We start from the raw sequence: 219 nt of genomic DNA, 5'->3' as shown, positions 1-219 counted from the left end.
TCTATCAACCAGTCTCTCCAGTGGCATATGGTCTGGTTTTCTCTAGCCCTCCTGTTGCTGCCTTGTGGGGAGAAGTTTACATTAAATAGACTGCAGAGGTCCTTTGCCTGAAGGGGCTTCTCATCACTAACGAACATGTCATAAAACAATGCAGAATTTTTCTGCATCTCATCCAGTAAACCAAGAGTTTGCAACCCTTCTGAAAACCTGTGTAACAAA

Source organism: Sinocyclocheilus grahami, unplaced genomic scaffold (genome assembly GCF_001515645.1).
Source record: "Sinocyclocheilus grahami isolate Dianchi unplaced genomic scaffold, SAMN03320097.WGS_v1.1 scaffold2923.1, whole genome shotgun sequence".
NCBI lineage: Eukaryota > Metazoa > Chordata > Actinopteri > Cypriniformes > Cyprinidae > Sinocyclocheilus > Sinocyclocheilus grahami.
The sequence above is the reverse complement of the archived record's forward strand: the minus strand, read 5'-3'. Positions refer to the sequence as shown.